The sequence below is a fragment of the Poecilia reticulata genome, linkage group LG23 (assembly GCF_000633615.1).
Source record: "Poecilia reticulata strain Guanapo linkage group LG23, Guppy_female_1.0+MT, whole genome shotgun sequence".
Classification (NCBI taxonomy): domain Eukaryota; kingdom Metazoa; phylum Chordata; class Actinopteri; order Cyprinodontiformes; family Poeciliidae; genus Poecilia; species Poecilia reticulata.
In genome coordinates this window covers 4126578-4141431 of record NC_024353.1, presented here as the reverse complement: position 1 = coordinate 4141431, position 14854 = coordinate 4126578, and the positions used below count along the sequence as shown (strand labels likewise).

The 14854-nt window shown below is 39.6% G+C and overlaps 1 long non-coding RNA gene across 4 annotated transcripts in view; it reads right to left on the bottom strand.

The window, feature by feature from the left end:
- Positions 1-14854, bottom strand: part of LOC103459229 (uncharacterized) — a 32515-nt gene that overhangs the window by 14551 nt on the left and 3110 nt on the right. For 3 of the 4 annotated variants that reach the window (XR_532700.2, XR_532698.2, XR_001776227.1), the window contains exons 3-4: positions 6871-7043; positions 2940-3048 (exon numbers count right to left, since the gene is read on the bottom strand). This is a non-coding gene — a long non-coding RNA (uncharacterized LOC103459229). Of the gene's footprint in view, positions 1-2935; positions 3049-6870; positions 7044-14854 lie in introns of those variants that run through there. The other variant, XR_532699.1, reaches the window with a different exon arrangement.

Here is a 14854-nt window from a genome sequence, read left to right as displayed (position 1 = left end):
CACCTGTGAATAAGGCCAGTATCATTTTTCACCGGGGAGAAAGAGGAAGTGATGAAACATTGCATCTGGCCACTTCGAGGAAAACAAAGCATGGAAGCCCGGAGCAAGTATTGTACACAATCTCCCCGTCTGTTTTCATGTAAATAAGTTAAAGGAGAGCGACAGAATTCAACTTTTGATAATCCCAAGTGTACAGTTATGAGTGAGAACCGACCTCAAAGGGAACAATGAGACTGGAAGTCGATACACAGTTTGATGAATGCCAAATGTGAACTGCTGAAAATGGGAGCAATTTCACAAGAGGCGAGGGCTGCATGTCTTTGGTTTCCACTGGTGCTCATAAGGAAAGGGGCTGCTTTCGATTCATTCATACCCGAGTGTCACGTCGTAGACCGCGCAGGTTACTGATGGCTGTGGTAGTGAAACAGTCTCGCATCATGGCTGACTGGTGTGACACTAATGTAGACTGTAGCTGCTAATGGGACCGCTGGGACTTTCCACCGTGCGCAACATCAATCAGGGTCCTCAACACGCTCACTCAAATAGTCCTCCTCACTCACTCAACACACAGCAGATGTCCCCTTCTGATCCTCCAGCACACATAAGAAGTAATGCCAAATGCATGCTAAAGATGCTGCTTTGTGGGAGTGGAAAAAAACCCTGAAGGTGCAAGGTGTGTCTGCGTGAACTAGTCGGTGTTTTTCAATGAAAACTAACTGCTAATAAATTTGTTTTCAATTAGGTTGTTTAATGCGAGAGGCCAGATCTTAGAAACTTTTATTCTTCACATCAAGTGAATTATAAAGAAATGGGTGATGTATATCACTGAGTACTAATCACTAATCACTGAGTTTAAGGATGAGCTGGATAGTTTTCATACAAATTCTGTCTTGTAGCAAATTAAAAGTGTGCCCAGTTTCCACTGTGACTTGACTGATGCTTAGTGCAGGATACCTTTTCTACTTCATCCTTTCCTGAATCAAGGAAGCAACAAAGAAAACTCATTTTCCAGTCTGCTCTGCCTTGCAACTGTATCCATACTATTCAAGCATGCCTACGTCCACCAGATGGAAGCATTGTTTGAGTAGCAGAGCATACTTAAAAAAATATGTAAATGAAGATGGACAATGACGTAATGGAGGTTAACGCAGTTCTATCTTATGAATTAGATTAACTTTTAAAAAATGAGTTTGCCTTCTGCATTTCTAGAATGTTTCCCAGCTTGTTGTCCTCCAGAAATTTTAAGTAGATATTAAAAAGTGCAAATTGACAACATATTGCTGTAGGAATACATTTTTTGTCAAAATACTTCAGTTGCTCCTTTGCAGTTTGCTGATATATTACTTTGTGTGGGTCTCGTTAACATTGAGCACGATTTGTGTTAAATGACATTGATTTTCTGGGCTTTTTAAAATTTGCCGTCTGCCTGTAGACTAAGTGAACAAAGTTTTTCAGTCCATGGTGGTCACGCTTCCAAATATTCAGCTATTAAAGTCGGAGCAACAGGAATGCCTAAGACATTTTACTGCTGGCAAAGATGTCATGGCCCTTCTCTCCACAGGGTTGTTTACAACACACCCACTTCTGGCAGGCTTCATCGAGGCCAAACGTTAGCGTTCGGGTAAAATCAAATCCAGTCATTTAAAACTTTAAACGAAGTCCATGCCTCCAGCCAGCAATCATTTCTCAATGGTCGAGAATCCGGGATTGCAAAACTGCTACAGCAAACCTCAAAAACTTGGGTCTAAAGGTGGTTTTATAAACCACTATCTTAGAGGTTGGTATTGCCTATAGATGTTACATTTTTTTTAGATACCCGTTTAAAAAAAAAAAGCAAACTGTTACACAATTCGACATTCTTTGGTTATTGGTTTGTCAAATAAAATTTAATTAAGCTTTAGGGTTTAGTCGCAATGTGATGAAGTGTGATAAGGTTTAAGGGGTATGAATACAAGAAAAAAAATTCAAACTACATGTCTTCTCTACTGTCAGCCCATGTTTTCATACAGCAAGCAGTTGTTCCAAAATCTGTGATACAAAGTAATTATCTGGTAGATGGATTGATATTTATTGGAGTTGCTTCATCAGTTCAATTTGATTTCCCTCTACTGCCAAGTAAATTTTAGACTTTGTGTAATTAAATCTGAGTGTAATTTTGATGTATTGTAATAATTCTAATTTGTCTGAATCGATTTCGGCCTTTAACATAGATTTTTCCTTACAGTGCTTCATTGTACTGCAGTGTTCCACCGAAGGACAGATCCTGTCTACTGTGGCCTCTAGAGGCCATAGCAGAAAGATCACCTTCACATGTGAAGCCATAAGTTCCTCAGACTTAGTTGAGATGTCACTTTTTTTTTTCTTCTCCCTTTGCCTTTTACCTCGGGCCTCTGGTCATGTGCTGAATCGACACAGCAGTGTCTGTTGGAGCGCAGCATTGATCCCCCACCCCCAGTCAGGACGTCCTCAGGGAAAAGAGCTATATGCTTAGAGCAGCAATGCTCCTCTTGTACTGAAAAATGCTGAGACAGAGAGGGGATGCACTGATCTGTGTAAGATATAAACCTGAACGCTGTATGATGGGAGTGATGGATTGTAACCTTTTGATAAAGTTTCAAGGAGTTACTGTGGGTACATTAGTCTTGTGGTTTTAGAAAGTAGGTACTATACTTATAACTTGACCGCCAAAGCGCTGCTTACACCTGAATCTCTGTAAGCCTCAGTTAGCAGGTTTCAGTAAAACCTCTTATCCAGGTTTTTCCTTTTATTTACATGCGTTCAGCACATGATCCTCCTTTTGTGTGCATTTATGTTCTCATTTCCTACTTTTCCACAGTGACACTGGCGCACAGCTTTATGATTTCCCACTTTTTTGTAGTCAGCCCTCCCCCCCCTGTAGCCTGTGAATAGGGTAATTATGGACCCTGTAGAGTAATTACCAGAGCTCGAGTTGTTTAATTACGGCCTTCTCGAGAGCTGTCTGATGCCAGTGACAGCAGAGGCGCCACTCGCTGATGGAACGGTTTCATCCTCTTGACTAGAGCAGCCCTGTGAGGGACGGAGAGAGGAGACGTGGTAATAGAGTGAGGAGGCGTGAGTGGGAGGGATTGCAGGGAGTTAAATTGAGTGGGAGAGAGGTAACAGTGAAGCGAAAGTTCACAGTTTGATAAATGTACATGTCTGCAACGGTGAGGGAGGGTTGCAGCAAGGAGTTTGCCTTTGAACAAGACATACGGCACCTTGCAAAAAGTCTTTATGCCCTGGATATTTAAAAATATTTCTCTGATGTTATGACCACCAACATCAATTGGTTTTGTTGTGATATGACAGCCCAGTGCAGTGCATATACATTAGTGATGCACCTGCACCCCAAGGCCCCGCATGTGTGCTGGTGTGATGGAGTGGATTGGGAAGGAAGGACCGGGGGGGATGAATAGATAAATGCATTCAGACAAATTTGAAAACCATGTATTCATCCTCTACGTCACATTTATGGATCATAATATGCACATCTTATAAAATACATAGTTGTGTGGTTGTATAATGTCAAAATGGGAAAAAGTTGAGAGTGAATGCATTTCCAAAATACTCGCATGGAGAAATTTTATATGATGCCTGTTTGTTGTTCTGCTTGTTTCTGCATTTTAGCAAAATAAATAAACACATGAACACATGATGAGAAGAAGAAAAATCGTTTGTTCATCTCTTCCGACGAGCTGTGACGGCCATCCTGGTCCTCAACAGTTGAAGGACCTGTGGACCTGAAGATTTGTGGGGCAAAGGGCAGGGAGGTCAATCTCCAAACTAGGGGAAAGGAATTCAACCCGGCAGCTTGACATTCCCCCTCACCGGGAAGATGATTCTGTCTGCGTGGCGCTTCCGAACAATCCTGAAATAGTGCATGGTGAGGAGTTTCCCGCCACCCACTGACAATAATTCAAATATCCCCACCTCTCAGATTCATATTTTCCCCCGAGGTCATGACACGTGTTTTTGTTTTTCATACAGATGGAATTCAGTTCTGGGTAACTCCATCCTGATGGAAATTGTCTGCTGGACACATTTGCATGCATGTTTACCAAACATAAGCCTTTCCAAAGTTTTCATCTTTTTAACTCGTGATTGAGACCGAGCTTTGGCGGCGTAACGACCTGTTAAACCTTTGTTCGAATTCCAGAAGTCGCATGCAAGCCATGTTTGTTTTACCAATGCACCAGAGCTGCTCGTAACTCAAAACAACAGATGAAGATGTGAGTGCAGAAACTATTTCCTGACGAATGTGACGATTGACAGCGACCTCTTGACTTCTTGAACCTTGACCCCCTCCATGTTTGCCAATTGTAGAAGAACAGCTTTAATAGTAATAACCTTTACTTTCTACATGCATTTATATGAAGTTTTGAGCAGATGTCAGCCTTGCAACAAGCTCAATGACCTACATGTGTTCCAATGACCAATGATCATCAAACAGAGAAGTTGCAGCTTTGTGAACAGTTGTGGCTATCTGTGATATTCAGCATGGTGTCTGACAGATGTTAAAGCATGGCAGTGGAGGGCCGCAGGGGATAAATGGTGATAGATGAACCAGCTGCCTTCTTGGACTGAGAGGATTTTAACTTTTCCAGACCTCAGTGATGTCTGACTACGGCCGTGTCATTTTGAAAACATTAATCATGTTTCTCCGTTTACATCTTATTAAGGAAATATTTGATTTTAGATGGTGCATATTAATTCTTTGTTAGTAATATGAATTATGAGATACCCATAAAATATGTCCACTGTTTGGAGGGGTGCAAATGGTGAATAATTAAGAGACATACAGTCTTCTGACTAAGAGTTTTGCTTCTTTTTGTTCCGTTTCCTTCTTTGTCACACTTAAGTTTTTAACTTTTTCTTTATATTTCGTTGTTTTTCATGTTTCGGGATCTGACATGTTAGAAATGCATCAACACTCTCTGCTGAGTTAAACTGCCTCAATCACACGAACTAACGAGCTTTTTTGAGCTGTCCCTTTGATTGGCCGACAATAAACAACATATAATTAGTTTCCTGCCAAGCATAGTTACTCTTTCAGCACCGATGTTCCCACACAGAAATAACTCCACTGCATTTAGAATGAACTTAGTCTGCCAGCATGTTTGCTTCTCAGTCACCTGGCAGACCTAGTTGTCTTGTCTTGATGATGCCACACAATCTTGTGGCATCATCAAGATCTCGCAATCATGTGGTACCACAAGATTGTGAGAACCACTGAATTTCTGCAATAGTTGTTGCAGCTTTTCCAGTGACAACTAAGAATAAACTTCCCTGCATCCTATATCTGTGAGTCTTCACTCCAATTAGTGAGAAGAAAAGCAACCGAGAACTAAGACAAACTCAGTCTTGGAGTGTGAGAGGGAAACAAACCACGGTGTTTGATCTTTGCAGGCAACGGCATAGCGAAACTTTCAGTGAGACTTGTTATCGTCAGCATAGATTTCAGACTCAACTCCTCCACCTGAGTGGCCTCGTCATTTGGCTCTCCATCTTATCAGAAGACTGAAGTAATGTCAGCACTCCTCTCTTCTCGCTGTAACGAGAGCCAGAGCTGGACTCCTGCAAGTTGTTCTGTACGAAATAAGACTGTTCATTGATTTAACTGGAGACCGTAGATCGATGATATTCTCTGGTGTGAAGACTGAAAATGCTGGGTACGATTTTAGAGAAAATAAAGATAAAATATAAAGTCCTCTCTGTGAATTCTGAAGTGTTTCCAGTGTCACATGAGGGTGTGGGTAATGTGGTTGGCTGCCAGAGTCTGCTTTTTAATTGGCTCCCCTGTGTTGATCATTGCACCGTTCTCTCCCGGACTCCTGAAGCAGCAGTCTACTGCAATACTTTTGCCTATTAGGACTGACAGTTTTGCATCCATCGCTTACTGTGGTCAATTCCTCATCCTTCTGTCTTAAGACAAGCTCTCAGACATCTTTGCTGCTTTCTATTTCTTTCTTCTGCTCTATTGTTTCTTTCCAGGTGCTTTGTGTAACACATATCATTAACCCGTCTTCTGGTCTCCGTCAATTACAACAGCGCCCGTCCATTGTGCGCCACGTCACTTTTTCCAAACGCCTTTAGCGGAGATGAAAAAGCCACCTGACCTCTGAAAGCAAAGCTTGCAGTCGCTGTGATCGCTCTACCATTTGCGGCCCTCCCCACGGTTTTGCGTTTGCCCCCACGTTTCACAGCTTCAGACGCTCTCGCTGAGATCAAACCCTCAAAGTCCTGACCCCCTGCTGAGACTCCCTCTGGAAGTGCTAATGACCCTGTTTGTCTGAGGAGCTACCCGCTCTTCTTCCCATGTGCGAGCCCACTTCCCCTGCCCCGGATCCGTCCTCTTTAATAGTGATTGCTTTGCCACTTGTGCGCTTCTCGTATGACCTTAGAAGGCGGAAGACAGCTGAACTTTCACTGCAGGTCATCGTGTTTGGTGGGAGAGAAGTGCTCGGCCAGTTGCGAGGGGGGGGGGGGGGGAGGACAGAGAGGGCAAACACCTGCTGACTTGCCACTGACACAGGTGTTGACGTGTCATGCAGTTTCGATTTCTACAACAGTTTTTAAGGCTATAGTCTCTTGTTAAGATTAGGCTAGGAAAGATTTTCTTTGGACGACTCGATAGACCTGCAAGTTGTAAATGCTGTCAGCGTTAGGACTGTTAAATGTTTGTATCAGCACTGGTGGGATGTTCACACCCTGAGAATAAATGAAATATTCAGTGTAAATCAGTCCTCAAATAGAAAAAGACAAACGAAACAAATTGGACCATTTCCATCTGGCAGTGGTTCAGCAATAAAAACAATTGAGGAATCTGAAACGAGAGCTGCGGCTTCATACCTGGTGTTTTTCAGTGTTGCGTTCTTCTGGGTCAATGGTTAGGATCGCAGAGAGATCATCTGAACCATGACGATACATTTCCGGGCTTGAATCACCTCTACGTTATCCAAGAGACATGAATCTTGCAGTCCACCACTCTGTCGTCGGCTTAGAGCTCCAATTTACAATGAACCCTGCAAGTAATTTGCAGAGAAGCATTTTCAGTGACCCCTGAGAGTGGCTACACATTGTTCCTTGCAAAACTACTTTTAATTGTTCAAGTTGTTACGAGATTTGGGGGAGCTGGCAGGGATATGTGTGGTCAGTCATTTAAGGGTATTGGTTTTGAGGTCCGTGTTTTTTTTTTGCTGTATGTTTAATGATTCTAGGTATAAAAAAAAGCAACAATAAGACATCTCCTGGAGTCCTACTGAATAAATCTTAATACTGAAATGGAAATGGTGAAGTCATATCCAGCCATTTCAATTGCTTCCACAGATGATGTTTACTTTTTCAGTTTCAGTATTAAAATCTTTCACCTCTTATGCTGTGTGCAGTACATTTGAACTCTTTACTTGGCATTTTATCAACCCCAGCTGAAAGTTTAAACCTTGAGGGGTTGGTCAACACTGAGTTCAGTCCAATTGTGGAAAACGATCTTACCTTCGATAACCAGTAATCGACATGGCTGTACGGAAAACGCTGCGATCCCTTGTAGCCTAACTCTCATGTCTGCCAATAACGAAGAGGAGGATATATAATCATTATTATTTTTTAGTTTCTGACTTTTAGAGAAAAGTAGAAATTTTCCCCATTGGCTTTTAAAGGTGTCAGCATGTTTTAAAACAAAAGCCCTGCTTAATTGATCATTTCTGCTTGGAAAGAGTTTGTCATGCAGAAATACTTACTGTGGTTGTCAAAAACACACAACCCATGCAATATTTAAAGTTTACAATCATTTTGTGTACTGTGGCTTGCAAAAGTATGTATACCCCTTTTAATATATATATATATATATATTCTTTTTGCAAATGGTTTATAGGATTTTAAGATTGGATTTTTCAGACCAACACGAACTACTGTATAGTTGTGAAGTGGACGGATTTATTCATGCGGTTTTCAAAATCTGAGAGAAAAACTGGAAAGTGTGGTGTACAATTTTGCTCAGCATCGTTTGTGTTGGAGCAGGTTCTGAATTGAATTTAGATCTGGACTTTAACTGGAAGCGACACTTTAATATGTTTTGATGTAGCTCTGGCTCTGCATTTAGGGTAGAGATTAAAATATTTCTTGTTTTTAATAGCTATCCATTTATTTAGCCCCATTCAGCCTTCTATCAACTCTGAGTATCTTTTCTGTCTGAACTACAGAACGGCATCCCCACAGCACCACTAAGAGTTATACACACAACGTTGTGCATGGAGGCCAAAAAATTCAGTTGTGGTCTCGGTTGTACATTTACTCGACTACTTACTGTCTTTCATAGCACTTTTTTTTCTTTGGCCCTCTCACCACTCTTTCATAAAAAAGCCAGACTTAACTGTTTACACTGAACTGTTTTCTCTCAACAACTGGGTGAAATTATAACACATTAAATAATGTGTAGTTAATAAATGCCAACAATATTTGTTTTCATAATTAACTTGGATAATATTTACTGTCCTATTAAATTAAAGGTGGTGGTGACACTAATACGTTTGATTTAAGAAACATTTTTGTCTTAATTTTCATGATTGAGCATTTTCTCAAAAATCAAAACAAGTAATGCAAAGGCTCTTTGGTCTTTATATTTGAAAAAAAAAAACAATCAAATTTACTAGTATTACGTGAAATTAATTATTTCATGCATTTATTTCTTAGCAGTTATCTAAATATCTACTTCCAAAATGTACTCGTAACATTTTTGCGGATGTTTTTATGTGAGGGCAGAGCTACTATTAAAAAACCAGTCGTTCCTTTTTTATCATCCCTCAGCATAATTCACAAGCAGTCACACAGTGGTCCATATAAACTTGCGAGGAATCCACAATGAGCACAAAGACATTATTTTGGGCGCAGAAGGGTAGGTTAGAAATCCGAAAACCAGTGACTGGAATGTTTCTTGGCAGATGGTCTGATTGTGCTGTAAGCGGCTGCTTGTGAATGAGTCAAACCCACTTCGTGGTCCCTGTGAGAAAAAGTACCTGTGAGAAACTGACCGACTACTCTTCTAGCCTGCTGTCTGATTAGTCGAGAGTCCGACATAAGTGCTTCAGATGCTTGTGGTTTTCATTTTAAGGCCTTGACAAGAATCCAGATAATCTTGTGGCGGTCTGAGAATAACTTCTCCGCTATGTGAAATCTGCAGAGGCAGAGACAGCCGATTGTAGATTTCCTGCTCTGGGTGTAATTAACCAATCACAGTCAGTGATGAGCCATGGAAAGAGTAAACACTTTCCTTTTTACAACAATGGAACTTCTAAGAGTCTAATTCTCAGATGGTTCCCTCTTGTCGGGATGTTTTTCATCTTATTCCAGACCCAAATCGTTTTGACATCGTGATTATTTCATGCTTGATGTATAATTAGATGAAAAGTTGACCTTTAACACATTCATGTGGTTGCTAAATTTAAACTGGAAAATGTGACTTCAGGTTTCTAGTGCATATTTGATTACTTTAAATATGATGTGATGCTCAACACATATGTTTGCAGAAACAAATTTGAAGCTGAATTTTTTTATTTTAAAAATCACAAAGCAATGATTTAATGCCAGAGACACTGTTTTGAAAATGTACAAAATAATAACTGACTAAAAGCGAGATTACTCGCTCCTACTGTTTATATGGACTCATAATGTGGTTAAATAGTAAATATAACTACATCACAACAGTTTCAGCATCTCAGGTTATTTTCTCAGTTAGTTTGGCATTTCATCTTATTGTCACGATAAAAAAAAGAAAGCTGGTTTGTTTAATAGAAAATAAAACGGATATTACATTTTACTCAGAAATAATACATTTGCTAAGTTTTCTTATGCTTCTCTGGAAAGGTTTCATGAGTTGCAGATGTTAGTCAGACTTTACAGCTAGTAACTGGTGCCTTTGTTTTATTGAACTCTGCGGCAATTTGTTTGATCTCATGACCGTTTCGACTTCGAACAAACCTCAATGGATTCATTCATTATCACCAAAGACCTCTATTTCTTACTTTACTCTTGAAAAAAATATAAATTCTACAAAATATTTTTTATATCAAAGCGGATGCGATACAAGGAAATAATCTACCAATTGATGAGAGCAATAAGAGTGAAACTTGTAAATCCATCTTCCATCTTCAGCAAATAGTCTTTCTGAATTTGATATTGAATAAATATAAACCTTGTTGCTGCAACGGATAGACCCCATTACAGCTGGAATCAATAAGATCTAACCAAGGAATCTGAAGCGTGGCACAGAGAGAACGTCAATGAGTTTCAAACATTCTATAATTACTCTCCAGCATGTAAAAATAAGTGCCTGCAGTCCTTATTCTGTTTTGATTGCCGGTATTATAAAGCGATTGATGGAGCCTGCCATCAATCGCAGCCTGCTGCCGCTTAAACAAAATTAGGTTACAGACTGAAAATGTGAGGATGAGCTTCCGAGGGCAAACTGGAGACCTCCAAAGAAATTACTTGGGGGAATTTCAATTACATTTGACCCTCCAGACCTTTATTCTTATCATTTGCAGATTTTATGGCTCTTTGGGTGTCTTCATGGCAAGATTTTCCTCATGCACTGTTGCAGTTCACGTCTGACTGGAGATTGGCGCAATGAAAGTCAGATCCTATGAGTCCAAGGCAGCGGTTCTCAACCAGAAAAGGTGGAATATGCCCTTAAGGTACGGGACCAGTCTGTCAGAAGTGCAGGTGTCTTGATTTACAAATGATGATGGAATTCATAGTAGAACCTCATCAACAGGAATGCTGCTGATTGGTCTGTTGTGTGAAATGAGTTGAGCAAAAGAGCCAAGCTTAAAGCTATTGGTCTGTTTGTGTATGTTGACTGGTATTTATATTCAATAAAATGACTGCAAGCAAAAGATTCCAGATGCAAGCGGCTAAAATGAGGAATCTTAGGATGCTTTGACCCACCTTTAGAGAAAGAGTGAGAACTTCTGTCCTTTAGTGGAACCTTGGAGTAGAGTTGCTGCTCCTCGGCATCAATGTTAATTTTTTAAGTTTTTTAAATTATTGTTTTTTTTGCGTTTGATCAAATGTCAATGAAGGACATGTTTGAGTTTCCCTAATGAATGTGGTATCCAATCTTGCATATTCAGAAAATAATAATAGACAGATAGGTAGGTAGAAAGAAAGCATGATCATTTTTTTCAACAGTATTTTTTAATCTGATTTGTTCTGAGATTTGATATTAATTTGTCCTAAAATCTTGGATTTATGCATTGTTGTTGTTGTTGTACTGGGTGTACTGTATTTTCCAAAAAGGGGTAATTCAGGGCTGAATGATGGGGCACGCCTAAATTCTATCGTCACATTACTCATCACAAATTCCCAATATGCTCCTATAACCTTGGGCGGTGTTAGAAAGCACAATGCTATGATCTATTTTGTGGTCAGGCTGTTTAACAATAAACTGCTTCGGCTGTTTAGTTTTACAATATACAGAAAAACAAAGAGGTCAGCTAAGATTTTATTATTAGTATTACTATTTTTTTTTTATAATGTAGCCCACTAACTTACCACTAACTAACCATAGTAGCCAAATGCCCCCACACGTCCAACATAGAGAAGGTCTGGGTGATTTCAGACATGGCTCTGCTGTGGATATTTGAAAAGAAACCTTTTAGAAACCAAGTGCAACATCTTCTGGGAATCATTCCATGACCCCACAGTGTGAGAGCTGGATATTGTTAAGGAGACAAAAATCAAAACCCAATTTAAGGCTTGATTTGTTTTACTTCAAGAGAGCCACATTCTTTGCCGGAGGTCCAAATTGTTTGCATTTTACAATTGGAGACCCTTGTTGGAGTTTGTTGTAGCTGTACAGCAGTATAACGTCTCTTCCTGAGGGACACTTATTGAGTTTGAAAAAGGGCAGGTTAAGCCTGCGGTATCTGAACATGTCTAATGGACCTGCGGGAGTCCCTAAGGGGAAGTTGGCAACTACGGGTCAAAACAGGGTTATGTTTACTCAGTGGATGTTGAAGCGTGCCGAAAGCCACGTGATTTCTTTCTTGTCTCCCTTAACTTCAGCCACCTATTCTGTGTCTTTCGGTCTGAAGGACTGTACACCAGACCGATGCCACATCTGGATGTAATTCCCCTGCAAGCTGACACTGAGATATTTGAATGAAACTCTTAAAGCAATGAGAAGTGGGACAATTTTAGTACGGCCAAAATGGAAGGACAATAAAATGGTAAAACAAAACTGCTGCTTTCTATTTCTATTTCTTTTTTTTTTTTTTTTGAACAAACCCAGGAGGAGGCAGCGGTAACGAGGCACAGTGAAAGAGAGACAGGAAATTGTTTCATTTAGCTGGCGAGTATCTTTCTATTTCTATTTTTTTTTTTTTTTTTTTTTTTTGCTCTGTAACGTGGCATTTGTGAGATCTAAACAACTGCGTGAACTGCGAGCTGAAGATTTAAACAAATCCGATATATTTACATGGATATTTGTAGTCTTATGGGAATAGGTGGGGAGAGCTAAACTTCATAGTTGAGGCCTGTTTTTAAAGTCGGCAGTCACATTTTATTAAATCCAGCTAGATTTCGCAGTACCTGCCAATGGTTAACTGTGTGTTTTGAGTAATTCACTTGGGGAAATAGTTTGCTATGGCAAAATCAATAAATGGCTTTGTATTTTGACAAAAAGCAAAGGTGAGACACTTATGTTTTCCATGCAGCAGTCTTGACTGGGGCTCGCAATAAAAATAAAAAAAACCATATATCACTGCCAATTATTCATTATGTAAAAGTATTAGACTTTTATTGGAAAACTTGCTTAAGATTTTTCAATAGTTGGAAAGTAACAAAAAATGCCAATGTGTCATTTATTAAAACTTAAGTTGCACGTTAGGTACAATTTATATCCCTGCGTAAAAGTTTTATATCTTGCCACATTTGTGCCTGTAATCCTGGATTAATTCCAGAGATTTCTGTTTTAAATATAGCAAATTCGGGAGACGAATATCAATCGGTTTAAATGCATTACGGAAATGAAAATTAAAAGAGAACAATACACAAATTGTACCATACATGACACATCATTCACACCAAGCTGAACATAAAGAAATAATGCTAATGTGGCAGTGTTTTACAAAGAGACGTTTCCATTTTGGAAAGAATAACAATTATGTTGGTATCTGGACTGTTTTTACATGAAAACTAACTGGGTGTTAATTAAAAGGTGTCTGAACAATATCCACATGGACAATTTGTTTGTAGACATCTAAAAGCTAAAGTTGGGGTATAAACTTCAACAAATGTGGTGACATCAGGGGAGATCAAACTCGGGACTCCTCAAATTACAAGCATCTTAAACAGATGAGCTTCAGAAATACCTCATTCTCCGCATATAATGGACGATTCAACACACTTTTATCCGTTCCAGTTCCACCAAAAACAATCGCTGACTTTTTTCAACAAGTACAGCTAACTCTATTCTCCTTGAGTGTCTCAGGACGAATTAGTGTGATAACTACAATCGCTCACAAGTGCTGCCACTTCACGCTTGTTCTGGTTGGAAATTAATATCCTCCTGTGCGTGATATTCTTATTAATTAACATAGCAGATGACTTGGAGTGACTCAGGGACAACACAATGCTGGTTTTCAGTAAAACTGTAACATTTCTGTTGCAATTCAGCCGCTTCTTTACTCGTCACCAGTGATGGGAGTCTCTTGACGCTGGCACCTTTTCAATCCAGTTGTCATAGTGGAACTTTACTGGCTCTCCTTATTTCCAGAATGCACCTCATCAGTAATCAGTTGAAAGAAGCTAGATAGTACTTCTTGTATAGGCTGCCAGTGTAGTGCAAATGTGTAGTTTTGGATCATGCTTTAACCTCATTTATGTGGGGTACGTCAATGAAGAGTTGATCTGTCTTGTCCAAATGTTGTGGTCACAAGAAAAATCAAAACCAACTGGGGGATGTCGCGCCATTTATCGAACTTTTAACTTTGACTCAAACTGATTACGTGAACGCTGTCTAGCAAAGGTGTGGAAGCATCTAGTGGTCTGAAGCTATCTCGCATGAATCATTTAATATAATTCCAGGTCAGGTCTATTGCCCAATGGGGACACAGTAATCCACCTTTGACGTCAAACGTGAATAGCGCTGTTATGCTAAGGCCTGACTTGCATCCACCTAGAAATGTAGAAAGTCAACATGTAAAGCAAATACATTCAAAGTTAGTGGCCGTAATTTAATCATACCATTATAAAACCTGTGTTCTGCCTGCAGATGTTGACATTTTGAAAGCTCTTCCCATGTGTGTGACTAGTCGGTTCAAATCTTGGACACGTGTTATGCAACATGATTTCTCTTTTACGATTTCTGCACAAACGAATATTACCCAAGATTTATCTTTTTTTTTTTTTTTTTCCTTTGCAGAACTATATTATTTTACATTTTCCGAATCATTTACCCTAGTAAGGCCTAGTGTGTGACACTAAAATGCTTTCTCTGTAAAATGTGTTTTAATTTGTCACGTCACGTTAATATCTTGTGTTTCTAATAAATCAAAGGTAACATGTGTCAAGAAATTCTCTCATATTTTCTTCAGATCTCCAGAAACCAAAGGTTTCTTAACAGGAAGTCATCTGAGTAAAACTTATGAGGATTTTTATTTTTTGCATTGATGCACTGTGAATTTTCTTGCCCTTTGACGTGAAAGCCAAAAAAAATAACAAATACAGTAATCCTATTTTGGGGGAGGGAGTGGGGGGGTTCACACAATTTGTAACATGAATATACCCTGACATCTTCAACCCCACTGCAACTTTTTTTAATCAAAGATTTAAAAAA